The 19,020-nt window shown below is 39.5% G+C and overlaps 1 protein-coding gene across 5 annotated transcripts in view; it reads right to left on the reverse strand.

The window, feature by feature from the left end:
* rgs3a (regulator of G protein signaling 3a) overlaps nucleotides 1–19,020 on the reverse strand; it is a 122,262-nt gene that overhangs the window by 33,238 nt on the left and 70,004 nt on the right. The window lies entirely within an intron of this gene.

A 19,020-nucleotide genomic window follows, 5' to 3' on the forward strand; every position in this document is an offset into this window, starting at 1 on the left:
TGCCATTTAAAGCAATAATGCTCCTGCAAATTCTTGCATAGAGACTATCATGACCTGGCTGCGCCACCTGGAGGAGACGGAGGAACGCATCCCACATCTGGAATGCTTACAACCATGTCATGAGAGAGAGCACACCGTGGACCAAGGTAAAGCAAAGGAAATCTCAGATACTCCTCTGGGGCTTCCAAGGTATGAAAAGAGACATACAAAACAACTTCACTGGTAATTTTTGTCCCCAACATTGCATCAAATGATAAAATGCCAGACACTATACTGTAATATTAGTGCAAGTGAGTTCATATTGTGATATACTACTATTCAGTTCACCAGTGCTGCTGGCTGCTGCACTACACTCGAGCTTGCTGCAGTGACTCAGTCAAATTAAACTGGTACTGTGCCCTCGAGGCAGTGGAATAGAAAACAAACCAAACCTCTTGCAGAAACGAATGAGATTACTCCTACATTAAAAAACAAACAAACAGCCACCCATCTTTTCATCCATCTATCTCCCCTGCGATGTTTCAAAACATTTGAAAGTATAGCTGTAGTCCACATGACCACTGCCGTCACCCATTTCCCAAGGCCTAACATAATAACCCTGTCACACACTAATGTGAATGTGTGTGTAACAGCACAATGCTTGTCTTCCTCCCATGCACTTGGCAATCCATCCCTTTTAACATCCTTCCAAAATCATTTTTGAGTTGGCCCACATCATTCATGCCCGCATATTTTAATTTGCATTTTATAAAAAGGTCACAGAGTAGTCGGTGATGCTGAACATATCAGTCTGAGTATAGGAAACATTTACAAAGTTGAAACTTTTTAGTGGGATGTGTTGATGCTGCATTTTAATTCTGTTTTCTGTTCTTCTTATCAGGAACACCTAACATGTGTTAGGTGTTCACCACTAAATATGGTTCAGAGACACCTTCCTGAAACCAGAAGACTTTATACAGAGGGGCCCTTGACCCAAGATAGAATAATTTACCATAGGACAATGACAGTGGTCCAAGAAAAAGTACCAAAAATAAAATCTACCTGTTAAATCCCAGATCTCCAAGTTTACAGAATCACTTTTAACTTGTTTAAGTCTCCATCAAGTCTTGTGAAGGGCCTCATTGTACTGGCCAAGTTAAACTATGATGACAAGCTGCAGTCACAAGATGCAGTGCTCTAACTGGAGATAATATTGCCTCCTCTCAGGCAGTTCTCATGATATTTCACAAGACGTTTGTGTACTTACACAGCTCAAATTAGTTTCTGCGGAAACAATTGGCCTGGTTGTATTTTTGTCTAAACTTTTGGCCCATATTTACAGAAAAAGGTGCTCTTTCATTCAGCACCAAACATAAACAAAATCCCAAAATGTTTTAACATTAACGGCTTCCATTGCTGCCCTTGTGCAGAAGATAAGATAAGAATATGGATACTAAGTACATAAATCAGCCATTATTGTTTTTTGTTTCTTAGTGGATGATGTGCCTGGCCTCTACAGTTATTTTAAAAAGAAAATAACCGCTCTTTTAATTTTAGCGTTTTTACATATCATGACATAATAAAAAATAATCTGAATATGAAACAAAAACTAATACAAAATACGCAGAAGCAGTGTTGAAAATTAAAGAGAGTCGTACTGCTTCTTTGGGAATTAACAGGGTAATTAGCAGCCAGGTGCTGTTAATCAAATGCACTTGATTAATTGATCATCAGCAAGTGCACTGCAAGCGCTTCAGTAAAGGCTGATGCTTTGGCACTTTGCCTATTTGAAGCATTCAGGCGTGTATTAACACAACGATTTATAGAGAAGGAACTATTGCTAATCATCAATCTGGGAAGGGTTATATGATCATTTCCAAGCAATTTGAAGTTCATAATAAGTAGAAATCATTCGAGACAGTAGCCATTATTCCCAAGACATCTCAGGAAATTCACCCCAAGGTCAGATTACACTGCTCGGAGAAATTGAAGAAAAAAAAGAGCTACATCTCAGACTCTACAGCCCCCAGTTAGCATGGTAAATGTCAAACTCCATGACAGCATGATTAGAAAAAGACTGAACAAGTATCGCCTGTTTGGAACGGCTGCTAAGAGAAAGCACCTTCCCTCTAAAAAGAAAGTCGTGACACAGCTTAGGTTTGCAAAGATGCATCAAGTAAGCTACAAGACTTCTGGAACAATGTCCTCTGCACATATGAGACCAAAGTGAAGATGTTAGTGTTTAGCGCCCTCCAACGCAGCATATCAATGACAACACCTCATACCACCTGGGTATGAAACTTGGCTTTGTTTTGCAGCCACGGGATCTGGGCACCTTGCAGTCAGTGAGTTGAGCATAAACTACTCTGTATACCAAAGTGTGTTATGTGTGTGAAGCAATGAGGCTCAAATTGGGTCATGCAACAGGTCAATGATCCAGAGCACACTAGCCGAAAAAGAATGAATGAAAAGGAAAAGAATCAATGATCCAATCAAAATCCAGACCTCAACCTTATTGAAATGTTGTGGTAGGACTGAAGAGAGCTAAGAGAGCTGTGTGTAAATGAATACCTGTAAACATTCAATGAACTGAAGCGACGCTGTAAAGAAGGGCGGGCCAAAATCCTTTCAGAACAATGTGAAAGAATCATGAAATTACATGAAAACAATTACTTCAAGTTACTGGTGCTAAAGGCGATTCAAAACATACTGAATCACAGGACTTATTTAATTTCTCACACATGGCTTCTGCATTTTGGCTTCGTGTCTGCTGAATAAATATTGACACTGTATAATAAATCATGTTTTGTAGTTCCCTGAAGGTTGTATACACCCAAGTTTAGACCTACTAAAGATGATTTATGTCCTGATATGTAAAACCTTAAAACTGAAAGACTGTACTTTTTTGAGCATGCAACAATTAATGCTACTCTTTATACATTTTGACTTGTTCACCTTCCATTTCTAAATGGTCCACTGTAGCCTAGAGATAAAATCAAGACCCCATTACCTCCAATATAAGCTCTGGTGAGATAGAGGGTATATAGGAGGTATTTTTAGAATGAAATGCACTTTCATAAAAGCCAAAGAGGAAACTGGAAGTAAAGCTTATCACTTTATCCTTTCTTCTCCTTACTTTGCCTCTGTTCATTTATTCTTCATGTTGTGCAAGTCATAGCAGTGAGTCACTGACAGTAATGGATGACTTTTAATCATGTTACAAGGCTTGTCACAGGATAAACATGATGATTTCAAAGGAATCTAAGATGTTTGGGGATATATATAATTTTTTTCCTTCTGTGTTTCTTCACATATTTAGATCTGAGATTTATATGGAGTCTATTTTTGCACCTTGCCTACCCCATCTCTCTCTGTCTTATGCACACGAATCCCTGGCCATTGAAGATATGGCTAGAGACACAATGGAGCCACCTGTCCTGTCAGATACACTTGTTCCTTCTCACATTCTCCACAGCGAGCACACACATACACGCACAAAAATCATTAACCCCTTTTAAGCAACATGTCCTCGTGTCTTAAGCCGAAGACCAAGAACAAACATATCAATAAATTTTGAGATACCTTCCAAATATGACATTGACTTCACTGCAGACTTTTTAACATTGTCTGTTCCCTGAATCTGCCTTGAAAGATGAATGAAACACGCAGGCTAATGGGCCATGAGACATCTGCGGCGTGCAAGCCCTTTGTGTCTATGTTTGCGTCTGTGTGCGGTGTGTGCATATAGCGCATGTACACGTGTTCCAAAAGTGTTTCACAGTCATCAATGTTTCAAAAGAATATAATCTCCACCATTGCTTCATTAAGGAAGGAAACAAAACCAGCCCTAAAAGGCAGAGAGAGTGAGATGCAGGGTGGGAGAGTGAATAGATGGAGGAGACAAAGTGGATAACAGAAACAGAAGGAGGAAAGGAGGAGGGGAGTCAGTGAATGGCAACAGCACAGAAAAGAGATAAGTGAGTGAAAAAGGGCTGAGGAGAGGAGTCTGAATCTTACATCTTATCTTTGTATGAAGCTTATAGTTGAGGCTAAATCACACGACCCTGTACCATCCCTTGGTTATGTTGAGATAGGCTCAGACTGCTTCATATGATGCTCTGTGATGCACTGAGCATTTTGTTTCCACACACCTCTTCTCAATCCCCATGTGTTTCTTTTCTCTCCCTTATTCCCAATTTATGCTTCAGTGGAAAATGTATGCTGTATCTTATGACGTCACCTGACATGCACCTCCCGAAAAATGTAACTACACGTTGGGGAGAATCAGCCCACATCTACTGTGATTGGCCTGTTCATTGCATCCTATAACATCCTGCAGCACTGAATTTATCCATGAGATGATAACAATCATTGCCTCAGTATAAAGAACAATAATCACAGATGTCAGCAGATTCCTGGAGGAAATTTGCTGAAACTCCCGAAATGGATGTGAGCGAATGTACAAAGTAGAGAAAAAAACCTGAGGCAAACATATATCAGGAAAAAAAAAACGAAAAGCGAGGAGCCAGGACGAATAAAAAGGTCCCGGCAGTTTTTAAAAAAAAAAAAATCGTCTGGCACGACGTCACAGTAATTAACAAATAAGCATAAATGTGGGCAATGACATCAACTACTTACGTAGGTTACGTACAAAGGTTCCCCACAGGAATCTAAATCAGGCATAAGTCTGTGTTTTGTCCTGTTTCCCTACGGTCACCCCCCAGCAGCAGCAGCATTTGGCTGCCCCTCCCTGTTCCTGGTTCTGCTGGTGGTGTCTTCATGTTAAAAGGAAGTTTTTTTTCCTTCCCCTCACTGCAAAGTTCCTGCTGTGATTGTTGGCGTCTTCTCCCAGGTAGGGTCTGCAGGTTCTTTACCTTACAGTAAGGGTCCTTGAGGCGACTGTTATGATTTGTTGCTATATAAATAAGCCTGAATTGAATTGAACTGGATCTCATAAATCTCACTGGTGTCATGTGTATGGCCCTTCAAAGTAACGATTCATTCTGAAGAGAAATGGCATATTCAAATGAGTCGCCAACAGCAATACTGATCTGAATTTGTAAACAGCAAAAATCTGAACTTAGAAAAAATATGATTTAATGCTTTGATAACCAGACGAAGCCAGCAGGTGTTTTCATTCATTAATGAATAAAAAAAGAAATTTTACATGTTTTATACATTTTTTTCCTGCGTCTAAAATTAACAATGTAAAAATTTAATAAAACGAAATAAATAATTGACAGTCCCAACAGCTGATGAATGGATCTGAACACACTTTGAAGCAGACATCAACAGGTTTATATCTCTATTATTATTAAGACGAACTTTCAATTTATTTTCTAATTTGTCATTTGACCAGATAACTTCAAAATGAATGGCATTCCCATTAGAGCTAACTGTACTTGCTCATCGCTTTTTTCCGCTGACAGAAAAGACAAACCTTGTTTAAACTGTTCAGCGTGATGACCACAACCGTGCTAATGGCTAAATGTCCAGGCAAATGAAAAACAGCATATCACCATCTCTAATTTTTCACATATTTGTTCCACCAATCATGCATGATTGGTGGAACAAATATGTGAACAAATATGCATTTTTATGCAAATATGTGAAAGAATATGCATTTTTTCAATTGGTTTACACCTCCTCCACAGAGTTAAACATCAAACTCAAGCACAGAGTTTGGGTTTCTCTAGAGCAGGGGTCTCCAACTCCAGTCCTCGGGAGCTACTGTCCTGCAGCTTTTAGATGCATCCTTGTTCCAACACACCTCAATCAAATGAATGGCTTGTTAGCAGGCCTTTGCCAAACTTGCTGAAGACGTAATTCAACCATTTGATTCAGCTGCGTTGGAGTAGGGATGCATCTAAAAGTTGCAGGACAGTAGCTCTCGAAGACTGCAGTTGGAGTGAACATTACAGCCTCCAGAGCAGCTAACTGAATTTAAGAACAGGCTTAAGGACTCTACGTGGGCCTTTAGCAAAGAGGGGGGAATGGACCAGCAGATGATGACATTTATAATGTAATATAATTTATAAAGTTTTTACTTCCATTTTCTAAGAATCCATTTTAATTTGGGAAATAGCCCATAATTTTCAGATTAAGAGAAGAAAAAGATATTAATCAATCATCAAATTCAAACTAAAAGAAATTTGGGATAAGGCTAGATTATCCTTAACTATAAAACCAAGCAGTTGAAAACTATAACAAAAAAACAGTATTTGGACTGATCTTCGCAATAGTGAAGACACAACAATTTCAGAGACTCTACTTTACCTGAGTAAATAAAGGCAACTCCCTTTGAATGAAAGAATGCTACCAAAGATATGCTTAACTGCAACCCTTACATTATTGTCTCTTACTGGATTGGTATGATGTGAGATTGATTCATTCATTTTTTTACCATGTTGATGCAGACATACAACATTGCCATACTTGTAATTTTTTGCTGAAATTTGGAAAAGCCTACAGCTACCAATTCTGCCAAATTTCCCCACCTTTACATATTGTGCCATAAATACTTACAGTCAGTACATGGATTGTATGTTCCACCAAACTGTCCAATGATGATCTAAATGTTGTGCTTTACAAAACTCTATCTGTGATCCACACCATCAGCTGAGTCTAACGCTGCAGACCAGGTGGGACAGTATGAACCAGGTGAGAGCAGTGAATACCGTGGTTCTATATTCACATTTCCATGATGGCAAATATGATCAGAGTAAATATTCTTGTGCTGATGGTCTGCATGTCTCGAGGTCATTATGTTCTCATACAGATACTACAGAAAACTGCACGCAATCGTGAATGGTCACCCGCAAACAATTATGTGACCTCTGTCCTACAGTTACCATAACAACAGGAGACCTATCCCAGGGGAGCAGCTGTGCTGTGCATTTTCCAAAAGCTTCCCCAAACCCCTCCCGCTTATCAATTACAAAGTGCCATCTTTCATCTTCATCGCTTTCCTTCCTTTTCCCCCTTTCCTTTAATTTCCTGTCTCCTGTTTATTTCTAAGTAAGGCATTACATTAAAGAGCATCACTTCACTCCACTTAGTGTCATACTGGTGGCTAATGGTCTAAAGTGTCCAACATCACACTTGCCAAATCCAACTGCAGCCTCAATAAATCCAGCTAATCTCAATTAGCACTGCTGTTGGACATGTTTTGTACCATCCAATAACAGAACGTGACTTCTCCTCTCTTGCCTTCGTCTTTGCCACTCCCTCCATCTCTGTTAACTTATTCATACATACTCACTGCTGGATCACTATAACAGCAATTTGGGTGGCTGTCTAAGTGATGCAAGCCCACCCAACAAGCCTGCATGATGCTATTTATCTCTATTCAAAAGTCTCCTTTATTCACTGGCTTATCTGATATTGATTTCTTCAAAGGATGTGTAAGGTCTGAGGAGTCAAGAGAAGACATCCTGTTTATAGCCCGGAGGGAACACATCAAATGAATACGGTGATAACAGAGAATAACAACAAAGTTAACCTTATTCCAAACTGACTCGAAGCATCATCCTCGTCCAACTCTTTATTAAATCTGCATGGTGATCACGTTGAGACAACTACTCAGGCACAAGCTTGTGACTGAGCGCCACCTTTGTCCTCACTGATGACGATAATGACTTGTTTTTGAATTACAGTTTTGTAACTCATGACTACTTTCTTAATCAGGAATTCATAAGCATAATCGTGGTCTCATTGCATCACTCGTTAAAGGGAAATCAGCTCCGGGGTATTGACGTGTACTCTTGAGCAAGGAGTTCATTTGAAAGGTTAAACCTCACACAAAGGGCATCCCCAGGTCTTACCTTTGTCCACAGATTCAAACCAAATGCTCCCCACTTGTAAACACACTTGTGCTTGTGTGAGAACCAACCACAGCTCTTGAATTAACATTTGTTTGACTTGCATTTTTGGTATTTCCTGTTTTATTTAGAACACAGCCTTGCTTTTTATTGAGAATCTTTATATTCCTGCCCATTTGTGCTGCACCTATATTTAACTGTATTCACCTAAAAGCTGTGTGTTACCATCTTCCTCTCTCAGATCATCTTTTTCTTATGTGTCAAGCATTAAGCACTCTTCCTTGTGTAAGACGTCCCATATGTCCAGTCCTATTTAGTCTCCCTTTTTAGTTTGTTTGTCTCAACAGACAACAGACTGACACATTGTTTACTGAATATAAAATTCCACAACTGAAAAACTGAGCTTGTGAGTCTTTGCTTGGTCTCCAGAATGCTACCAAGTCCTCTTTCTGTAGCCTGTACTGTAGTTCTTTCCAATTCTTTTCCATATGGGGCGATTGCAAACCTCCTCGGGGATGTGATGCCATTAAAGCTTGCTCTCTCGCTCTCAAGAGTGATAGCAAACTTGTTTTTCTACCGTACTTGTAAACCACATTACTTTCCACTAAATTTAGCCGTATACACACACACACAGCCCAAACTGTTTACTTGCATGAAGTGAAAACATTTGCTCAAACCACGTCACAGGTTGTTGCATAAAAACACAAGTAAATCATAGCATGAGTCGAGACTTTTACAAGACTTATATGTACATTAATTATTAAGACTGTTTTTTCAATGTCTTTTCTATGTATGTCATCACAGCTCATACCTTACAAGAGACATGTCTCTGTCTCTATGTGTGAGAAGCTCATTCTCCATACAATTGGATAGCTATATTATGTTTGCTGCTGATCGGATGTTTGTGTCCATGTCTGCGCCAACCGAACGTATATTAAGCAAGCTTTGACATGCATTGTCCAGGACAAGCTGCGGTCGAAAGATTTAAGAGCCGTTATTGGATCATGTAATATGAATACCTCACTGAGGGGACCTAACCATATAGATGATCAATCTCTGAATGGCCTCATTACATGCACCACAATGCTCTGCCCTCTTTTGCTCTCGATTTCACTGAGAGAAGACAGATGAGACAGTAATAGTCGTTTGTCTGTCAGAGCCCTCTGCTGTAGTCAGGCCGAAAAGGGGACAGAAAACAGAGAACATACACAAAGGAACATGGAGCAAAGGAGCAAGAGAACCAGAGCCCGATCAATATAGGATTTTTTTGGACCAGTACCAATATGTCAGTGATTAAACATCCAATTTTTTTCAGACACACGAAACCTAACAGATTTCTCTAACATTTTATAAGGTAAAAAAAAAAAAAAGAAATTTTATTTTATTGTCACAACAAGTTGTGGATTGTGAAGTTGTGAAGAGTGTTTCTTCCGTGTCTTCGCTGCTTTCTTAATTTTCATTTATCAGCGATTGTGAATGCTGATACCAGCAGATTCATATGTAGACCGGCCTTTAAAGGGAACAACTGAAAAGTGTCTGTAGATCAAAGATGTGCCATACAACCTCCAACAAAACACAATACTACTACTACAACACAATAAATATACAAAAAAACTGTTCTTACTAAAGGTAGAATCTGTGTGTTTCACCACTTGAGGCAAAAAAAACCACCATCGAGTGTAACCAGGCTATGAAGGAAGAGATGCTAGTAGGTAGAACATCCCAGGTAGAACATATTAAGTGACATTATTGGGCAGCTCCTAAAGTGTTACAAGGCTACCTACTATTACAACTATAGTGCTGCTACTGCTGCCTGCAACCATCAATAAAATGTTCCGAATTTTTATTTCCATATTTCTGCAAGGCTGCAGAAATATTGTGCACATTAACAACACACGAAGGAGGACGGCATAATAAAAGCAATCTCACAGGATTACTTGACAGCCAGTTCAACCTTGGAGATGCAGGTTGTGGGCATGTTTATGTTTAAGAAATGATATTCAGTCATTAGTAGAGATGGAAGTGCTTTAAATATTTTAGCACCAGAACTTATTGTTACAGTGAAATAACATATGGCAAAGGTTTCAACTCATTATTTTTTAAAGTCGATTTCTAGTGTGCGCTTCTTGCTACTTTTTGAATTTCTCAGTCATTTGCTTCTTCTATTCAATCTTTGTTTTCAGAAATCATAACGACAAAATACTAAAGACAAAGCTTCACAAAACACTAGATGATGTTATAGTGGGTATCCATCATTTATATACAGTCTGTGATTACTCAGGTTCACCTCCAACTAACACAGGATGCATTGTGAACATGCACAAATATGCACAAATTATGAATTTGGTGAATGACGATGTAAAGTCAGTAAAATCATGACAGTGTTGTTTTGACATTAGCTCTGCAACTGCAAATAATGCATGAAAGCAGTGGCGAAATATGTGCTGAATGCCTTCAGCAGATGCTTCAGCAGAGCAGTCATTTAATAAACAGAACGTGCAGGTCAGGTTACTTTTTGGGGAATTTTGTAGCTACGACGTAGGTACAGCGTAGATTTCTTGATAAACCATAAATCCTCTGTAACACCAAACCCCAACCTTAACCCCAACCCTAATCCCATTGAAACTTATACAATAATTTAACTAACTTTGAAAATAAATAAATAAATAAATAAAAGTTTGAAGTGTTTCTTGTAAATGGTTAAGGCACTACTGCATTGCCTTGATTTGTCAGATCCAGAATCTACAGCTATCGTTAAAATACAGTCTTTGAGTCCAATGTGACAGGTCCCAGAATATGAAATCAGCAGTACACTGTGGCTGACGTGTGGTTTAAATATTCATACAAAGAACAGGTTTCTTTTAGAAATATTACAGTTTGCATTATTTCTGTGACTTCCACTTTCGTTTTGTTTGTTTTATTTTTCTTTTATTTATTTCTTATACATTGTTATTCTCCTTTTATTTGCTTTGACGGTGCCTGTGATATAAAGAAAAAGCAAAACAGTGTCAGCAGAGAACATGAACAAAACCTCTGAGGAGGGATAATTTCTTGGGTGTGAAAACTGAATGAATACAGTATTTCACCAACTTGGAAGCGGATAACAAAACCCAGCCCTATTACCCTCCAATCGAGTTAACTTAAAAATAGCACCGCACATAGCCGCTCCTGCACAACCTTTAGAAGAATCACACAAACCAGCCAGCGGGCAGAAATGTGAGGGTTTTTTAAATTTTTTTTGTAAAGACATTATTGTTAGAATCCAAGGGTTCAGAGAGAAAATGCCATTGACGTAACTTGCCCCATGACGCCAGGCAGCTGAAGACAATGTGACCAGTGAGAAAGACTGGAAAGGGCCTCGGCAGAAAGAAAGGCCAGAGATGTTTATGTCAGTGTGTGTGTGTATGCACAATTACTCATGCTGTAGGGACATAAATTAGTTTAAACAGTCACATTGTATGGCGCTGCCTCCCATTTGGGGACAAAAACCAAGTGCCCAAAGAGTAAATCATTAAATATGACTAGACCTAAGTGCGAAGAAAGGCACGGTTTTGGTTTGGGTGAAAGTTACAGTTAAATTAAGCTAGCATTCCTTTAGAAAAGCTCATCCACAATTATGTATCAATTTCTATCAGTATCAAAGGATCCAGGCTTAAATCTAGTTAAATAAAGTTCAGCACAAGCGAGATTGTTTGTTCAGATTTCATATTCACTTAACCTAGTTCCACTCTATATTTGTCCCCTGGGTGTGACCGTAGGTGTATATGGTTGTGTGAAGGATTTACACGCATGTGTGCATAAATTTGGGGTTTGTCTTTCAGTTTCCTGCTCGCCTGTGTGACAAAATGTTGCAATGCATGTTCCCAGGTTATAACAACCATCTCATTTGTTCAAGCTGGGAGTGTAAGACCAGCTGATAAATCACATTCATCGTTTGTGTGTCTGTGTGTGTCTGCATGTGTACGCAGCGGAGGGATGCACCACTGACACTGTCTACTATTGATCAAAGACAAAGGAGAAATTGAGGACTGGTGGAGAGATTTTCTTCTCCTGGTGCTTAAAACTTTTAGATTCAAAGCCTTAACACCACTGTAATGAAATCAATCATATCCCTGTTTATCAACAGGCACCAACAAAACCACACACCCACCATCTAATACTCTCTCTGTCTTTTTTTTTCCTCTAAGAAGAGTATAACCCCTCAATTCTCCTAATGAGGGAAAGAGGAAAGCAATTTTCCCCAGTGTGCTTCCTGTTGTTTTCCCCTGTGGTCCCTCGGTTTGCTCTCTCTCCTCTTGTTGCTATCACTTTCAGCTTTGCTCTAACATGATTTAGAGTATGTCTCCTTAATGGCCATCTTCCTAGCCTTCTTTTCTCTGTATCCCTCTGTTTCTCACCCTTCCACTCCCCAGCCATGTGACAGGTTAAAATATGTCACTGGCACATAACCGAAGCCAAAATCACTCACATTAAAGCACCAAATAGGGGACGTAAACAGGGTGTTACTCGTAAAACAGAGCCCACAACTCTTGCTTATTTAGGATGAGATGATATTTCAGAGACAATAATATTTAAGGGAGCTATTAAAGCTGCCAAAGGAAAGGAGGATAAATGGATGCAGTGACAGTAGGGACAAATAACGCACAAGCATTAAAACAAAGAAGGAAGCAGGGAAAGAAAACGAAAACCTCAGCAAATCAAAGGTGGAGGTAAAAGTTAAGTGAATCAAAACAGCACACAGCAGTGGCAAACTCTCTTCATATATGCCTGTCATAAAGATGCCCGATGTGATGAATAGGCCTTTATTACTTTTACTATCTTTCCTCACATCTTTTCGTCTAGTTTCTTTTATATGACCAAACGCCTCCCAGCAGTGCTAACATCTCAGCTTTTCAAACACTGCATGAATACTCTCAAATCTCTTTTTGTCCCTCTGGAGCAAAAGAAAAGACCCATAAAATCCATTTGCATGAAACCACTCTGCTGATTGCTCAGAAAAGATGTACTCCTCATATGGAAAATAAAGTAACAGTGCGAGATATAAACCCTACCTGGCAAGAGGAAGCAGTTCCAGGTTATAATCCACTAAAGGCAGATGTAGGCACTCCACACATCCCCATTAAAGTGGCCTACTTCCTCTGTCAAGCTGGTGTGTGAGTGTTTGTGGCTGGCTAGCTGGGCTGGTGTGTGTGATGCTGTCAGTGTGGGCTAGGCCAACTGAACTGTGCAGAGATACAGAAGAAGAGAGAGAGAGAGAGCGCGCGCAAGAGAGAGAGAGAGAAAAGAGAGAATGCCCAAGAGGCTAAGAAGGTAGACTCCCGAGCTGCACAAACAAGTGAGAAGGAAACGGGGGAGAGGGAATGAAGGAGAGGGAGGAGACAGCGATAATGAGAAGAGACGAATGAGCAGCGTGAGCTCAGACAGAAACACGCGGTGTGTATGTCCAACAATCACACTGACTCATCTCTACTGTCCTCCATAATTGGACATGTGTGTGACAGATATGAATATACATATTGTGTCCATTTGTGGCTCCACCACACCCCCCGCCCAAACTCCATTTCTTGGTGAAGCCATTACAGCCAGGTCCCACAGGGTGCACAAAGGACACAATGGACACATAACCACTGTAAACACACACAAGCACAAGCAGCAGAAAACATATCCATCTATCTTACACACACGATGCGGCCACAAAGTCACAGAGCAACCATACATGAAATGGGAAAGATGTCATTTTGGAAAAGCTTCCTATCTCAGAGGGACAGATGGTGCTACAATATCTATAACGTTGTACGATAGCAGAAATAGCAGCTAAATTTGACTTTTAAAGCCAAAATCTGGCATTTCTTTGGACACTAAACAGATAATATTTACAACATGTGCACGGGATAGCAGGACATAATATCGCTCTAATAAATGGAGGGATTTCTGTATGTTTATGTGTGCTGACTGTTTTCTTTTCCTATTTCAGTCAACTTTCTTCCAACTCACTTGTAACTTCACAGGTATATTGCTGACAGCCAAACAAAGAGCACATTTAATCTATTGCTGTTTGGATTCATATTGCTAATTCTAAATAGAGGCAAAGAACACATAAACACACAGATACATTATTAGAAACAATAAATAAATAACCTTCTACTTTATATTTAAACAGATAAATTGAGGAGTTCTCAGCTGCTATGTACAGTACTATGTACTAACATACTGTGGCATACCCCTGGAAATAATATTTGCATACTATTAGGGTCATAGACATAAGCTTATGCTTAATCTGACTCCACAGATGATTCACACTCTTCTGTGACCTCATATTTGTGTCACCAATTCAGACAGATAACATAACTTAAAAATAAACCTGCACTCGCTGAGACGTCTACCTTTGGTGACGCAAACACGTCTGACACATGCTCAGATCAGGATTAAGACCTTATACACATGTGAAGACCTCACCTTAACACAGTGTCTGTTGTACTTCCACAACGCATGTACGATGATGTGCAACCTGACTTGATCAATCAGCAATTATATTGACATCATTTTCTACACTTCTTGTCAAGGTCACTGTAGATATGTGCCGTGTGGCTATTTATAGATGTGTTTGCACTCCATAAACGCACTGAGTCACAGCTTGCCTCAACATCCTAGACTTGATGACATGAATGCACTTTTTTTTTTCTATTGAAACAAACCCTGAGTGAGCTTGAGGTTAGGAGGGATTTTACTGTACAAGCGTTGTAAGAGAGCTAAAACAGAATGTTAGTCTACTTTCACCTAAGACACGCTTATGTTGCAAATAAGACAATAAAATGAAACTGTGGTCAACCTGCAATAGTACACAAAGCATCACTGCTTGACTTAACTAGCTAATAATAAGAAACAAGCTAGTTATATCAATTATGCTAAAGTTCAAAAACTAAACTTAATCTTATATTTAAAAAAATTAAAATTAAATTTATTTTTTTTAAAAATAGACTGAACAAATATGACCAACCATTCAAAGACAACTTTGGCTGTTTGACAAATTTTAATACTGAGGTTGTATAATGAGTAACACAACAACCGTAATACAATGTGATAATGGTGCTAAGTGCCTCTGATAAAAGCTTTAAAACTGAATGGCAAACATGAGAAGTGTTAAAGGAACCTTTAATAATGAGACATAACGGATCCACATGACACTCTCTTTGCCCCTCGCACCAGTTCACACATTCCTTCCCTCTCTCTTTTCGCTCTTCTTCTGTCACTGTTATCACAAGAGCCTCTCTGCACTACCCAGGAGAAAGGTTGTGTTTTTTTCTCCTTTATTTGTCGCCTTAGTGGCAAGGAACATTTGACATTGGAAGGTAAGAGACACACCTGCTGTCTCTCTCCACATAAATGCTTGAGTCAATACTTATCCCTCACCAACAAAAGTCCAAGATGCTTGGCTTCATATGCTGAGGTAACAGTTCAACAGTGGTTAATGTGAGAAAAAGAACTCCAACAGATCACAATAACATTAAAGAAAAAACTGTTTAAAGTTTCTCCAGTCGCAGCAAATTTCATCGATTTCATGTGCAGAAGGTGAGAAGAAGGTCAAGTGTTTTCCACTCGGTAAACAAAAGAGGTAAATCACACCTGAGCCATTTGTCAGGTTCCACCCACACACTCATCTCAGGACTCGGCTTTTCCATTGTGAACGTGGCATCAAAAACTTTATAAAGGCCAAAATTTGAATACGGTACTTGGCAAGTAAGTTCATTTTTCATTCTCGCAGTTAAAAAAACGGGGGGGGGAGAAAAACAAAAGGGGGATTTCACAAGAAACAACCACAGTCTAAATAAAATGTTTATCAAAGTCCCTGCTTTCACCTAACATGGTATTTACAAAACTAAACACACTCCCGCAGTCAAATCACACACACTCAGGCATTGGGACCATATTTAACAAGCATGCAGACACAATATAGAGAGCAAAAAAAGAGTGTGACCTCTGCAGCAGTATTACATAAACATGACATACAGTACCTTAGACACCGGCATCGGGACACGCAGTGTGCTTGCTTGTTTCAATGAGTGTTAATATTGTTGTTGTGTGTCCTAGAGTACTCCGAAGAAGAGCACAGTTCATCCACACATACACACAGCACATGTGCAGTGCAAATACTAGATGCAGGCTGCTAATCCACAGTGACCATATGTCTTTTTTTCTCCTGTCTGTTATTCAGATATTGTGATAGTGCCTTTTTCTCCTAGTTGTGTTTCTTGTCTCTGCTCTTTCTGCAGCGGTCCCAGCTTCTACCCCAGCTCGGTGATAACGTGCGCGCCAACGTGTGTGCGAAAGACAGGGAAGAGAGGGAAGAGGGGGTGGGAGGGGTTGAGAGAAGAGAGGGGTGGGTGGGGGTGGGATTGGGTGAAGGAGGGGGACGATGCAAAAGAAAGACAGATGGAATCGGGGAGAGACAGAGGTGTGAGAGTGACAGCAGGAAATGTAAAAATGTGATGTGTTAAAAATCACGGAGGGAGCGCTGGTTAGGAAAAGATCAAATGCGGCGAAACTCTGGAGATCGAAGCAGCAAGAGTCCCTCATTCCTCACCCTCTCTCTCTTTTCCACTACGTGCTATTTTTAGAAGTTGATCTGCCGCAAATCAAAGCCCCGAATCAAAACCTATCAAAAGAGCAGGATGTTAAGGGCCATGACTTTCACAAGTAATGGGACGCACACACCAAACTGGTCCGTTACAATGACCATGCGTCTGCATCAGACCTGAAGAGTGGCATGTAAGCTATTCATCAGGCCTTATCTAATCATATCATGTGCTAATACATAATAGGCTTCACAAATAGCTATTTTAAACACTTGTCAATTACACTGCACAGACGCACAGCTGCCTCTCACAGTTTCTAGCCAAAATTATTCCTGAGAAAATGTATCCAGACGTAACGTTTAAAAAGCAGGATATAAACTAAATGGAAATTAGATTTCAGTGATTGTTTTTTTTTTCTTTGTTTTGTTTTTGTAAACCTGCTTCAAAGACTCTTTTTAGGCTGTGGCTAAAAGCATAAAGTTCTCAGTCTCTTAATTGTCGTATTAATCAGAAATGTCCTTGTGTCAAAACCATCCTTGTAATTTACACATTAGAATATTATCGCAGCTCCATTACATGCTCGGTGGAGCACACGTCATTTTTCAGAGTAAAGAATGTGCGTAATTAAAACCCAGAGTGGATGGATTTCATGCTCTGCATTACCTTCTTAGGTCTGAGTCTGCGAGGCTCTTATCTATACTTCCTTCTGTGCTGATGCATTACCATTACATAACACAGTTATGAATAGTTAAAGGTGAGCTAAAATAAAGCCAAACATCACTCCGTCAGAAGGAAATCATTAATTTTTAAAGAAAGCCAAGGGAATTAATCTAACACCACAGACCATAATCATTAACATCACTCAGCCATTTGTGTGTGTCTGCGTGTGTGTGAGCGACTGACAGAAAGACAGTTAGCGAGGTCAAGTGCAGGGAAAACAAACACAGTGACACATGGAAAGGAAGTGAAGTGAACAGGATTGACCTGTGATACCAGAGAAAAGGCCTTTACACATCGTAGAAAAAAGTAGACGATATTCAGAGGTGTTCAGATGTGAACTTGTTGTGTAATGTTTCTACACGTGCCAAATATGTTGCATTTTTGTGAAAAAACTAGCTCAAAAAAATGTAAACACTGTAAAAAGAACTGATAAAAGTAGACATCAGATGACAATGAGCTGGTCCTGATGTTTCTAAACAACAAAAGGAAGAATTTGAGAATCTGAGTTCATCCATTTCTCGCAAGAAGGAAGAATTTCATGCTTAATCCCGGAGTCGAAGCTGTATCACGATCAGTTGTTGGCAGAATTAGGACCACATCTGAAGAGCTGTACGCATAATTTCAGACAGTGTGAGATAAAATACAATTCATTTACTATTTCCATATCATTTTATATTCAGTATCGGCGCACATTTGTACTTGTTACAGGATGGAATGGTCCAAACTGTTTATTCACATGGTAGCTGAAAAAAAAAACAAATGCCACAAATTAAGCAAATGGCTACATTAAGAATAGCTGGGCCGGAAAAATATTTTTAGTGCGTGACATATTCATACAAATTTTATGCGTCCGGTGCATAATGGTGTTAAGAAGATTATATTTGAAGAGGGAACACACAACAAAACAAGCCCGAAAAACAGGGTTGAGTTAAAGTTGAACTTTTGTCAACCACTGAATGTATTCTTATTTTCCTAATATGAATACAGTAGCACATTACTGACATCTCACCTATGTCTTAATTTCTCACAGTCCAGCTTTGATGAAGAACTCTGCAAGACGAAGGAAAGTTTAAGATTGCGGCATTGCTTGCACACAAAGTGGATAGTCGTCCTGGTGATTATAAGACAATAAAATCTCTATAAAAAATTTTTTTTTACAGTATTTAGTCCAAATCAGAATCAGAATACTTTATCAATCCCTGAGGAAATTATGTGGTAAAATCTAAAGGAAATAGCGCGAACCACTTATAGCCGGCGCAGCAAAGCATAGTGCATTCTAAGCCTCTTAAAAGATGACTACTGAGCAGCAGCAATGCCATTAATTTATTATGGAAAAATCTTTTTGGATGATGAAATCTAATTAAAAATTATGATCCACTATGACGTTCCTCACATCTGCACCATTTGGAGCTGTAAATCTGGATGTCATGACACCACATCCCAGAAATAGCATGCAATGTGCCTCGTGTGAGTGTGTGCATGTGTGCGATGGAGAGCAAGCAGCAACAAGAAGACAAATGGAATTCATCCATGTCTAATTAGAGACAGCGAGGGGGAAAGTATGCATCTGTTGCAGACAGAGAATAAGAGCAGGAGAAATGTCAATCATATTAACATGTGCTGGTGCAGATGTTTACCATAATTCACTTTCTGTTTGGATACTTTAAATTTTCTATCTGAAATTGTAAAGTCGGCAGTGATCTTGGAAGAAGCGCGCAGAGGTCCGCAAAAAAAGTGCCTTTTATCCGACGTGTAAATATTAGTATTTAAAGTGTTTAGAATGGCTCACTGAAATGACACATGCGCGGCCACCCCTCACGGCTAACTGCTATCCTCATTGTGTACCCAGTGAAAATAAACTGTCAAAAAAACTACACACTCCTTCAGCAACTTGTTAACTTTCCCCTCGCTCTCTCTGATGTCACTCC

The sequence above is a fragment of the Astatotilapia calliptera genome, chromosome 7 (assembly GCF_964374335.1).
Source record: "Astatotilapia calliptera chromosome 7, fAstCal68.1, whole genome shotgun sequence".
Taxonomy (NCBI): Eukaryota; Metazoa; Chordata; class Actinopteri; order Cichliformes; family Cichlidae; genus Astatotilapia; species Astatotilapia calliptera.